The sequence below is a fragment of the Marmota monax genome, unplaced genomic scaffold (assembly GCF_021218885.2).
Source record: "Marmota monax isolate L192 unplaced genomic scaffold, Marmota_monax_Labrador192_F-V1.1 WCK01_AAM20220418_F8-fsc00002, whole genome shotgun sequence".
In the NCBI taxonomy this organism is placed as follows: Eukaryota; Metazoa; Chordata; class Mammalia; order Rodentia; family Sciuridae; genus Marmota; species Marmota monax.
Window position 1 is genome coordinate 37,563,719 of NW_026693571.1, and position 1,299 is coordinate 37,565,017.

The 1,299-nt window shown below is 39.0% G+C and overlaps 1 pseudogene; it reads right to left on the bottom strand.

The window, feature by feature from the left end:
• Positions 1–536: 536 nt before the first annotated feature.
• LOC124102773 (U2 spliceosomal RNA) lies at positions 537–716 on the bottom strand (annotated as a pseudogene).
• Positions 717–1,299: the final 583 nt, after the last annotated feature.

Sequence of the window (1,299 nt, forward strand, 5' to 3'; positions counted from 1 at the left end):
TGCACCTGCAGTTTTCAAGCTGCCTGCTGCAGGTAAAGATGCACAATTTATTTTACATATATATTTTGGTGCTGGAGATTGAACCTAGGGCCTCACCCAGGCTAAGCATGCACTCTGTTACTAAACTACACTCCTACTCTAAGTTACATATTTGTTAACCATTAAAAAATTACCCATAAAAAAAGCTAGAGCTAACACATTTCCAATTGCTAAATAATGCCACTTTTAGGAAAATTCATATTTCACAGTACCCAAAATATACTAACCTACCTGTTTTTCTAAGACTCTGGTAATATCCTTAGTTTTCCTACAAAAGCAAAGAGCTGTTAAAAGGAGAATTGGAAACTGTTAGAAACAGATTTTTTTTTTTTTTTTTAGTGTGGGGTGGTGGTGGTGCTGGAAATGGAACCCAGGGCCTTGAGCACGCTAGGCCAGTCCTCCACCACTGATCCCTCGAAGGCAGACTTTAAGTCAGATGCAGAGTAAAATAGGCGTGCACTGGATGGTCAGTATATTCTCCTTTCTCTTTTCCTCGATTGGGGTGCACCATTCCAAAGGTACTATAATATCATAGAGTGAATGAAGCAAGCTCCTATTTCATCTCCTATGTCCAAAAATCCATTTAATATGTTGTCCTCAGATGGAGGACATCTCAGACATTAAAATGATAAAAACAGACATTATAATTGATCTTAACCAAAAGGCTAAGAAGTGACATATTATCTTCTATGTAGAATTTCTTTCTTTTTTTTTTTTTTTTTGTGGTGCTGGGGATTGAACCCAGGGCCTTGTGCATGCAAGGCAAGCACTCTATCAATTGAGCTGTATTCCCAGCCCTCTACGTAGAATTTCATTCAAGGTTGAGGAGCAGTATAATAGTAAGACTGGTGGGACAGGGTCAGTAGTGCTCATCTCATTCATTAAAGGAGAAAAAGTCTGGATTTAGTCTCCTATTAGTAAAATTAAAAGAATCTGTCCCAGCTAGGTGTAGTAGCACACACCTGTAATCCCAGCTGATTGGGAGGCTGAGGCAGGAGGATCGCTTCAGCCCAGGAGGTCAGGGCCAACCTGGGCAATTTAGGGGAGACCTCTCTGCAAACAAAACAAACAAAACAATCCGTCCTAGCATATGAGAGAAACTTGCATGATGCTAACTTATCCAGTTCCAGCCTCATTTTGCAACCTAAATAATCTACTCACTGCTGTGGCAGTGTGTCAAAAGTGACATGGATATAAAGTTTTTTTTTTATTTTTAAAAGAAAAAGATTTTTTTTTTATATCATGCCTTCCCCTTAAAAA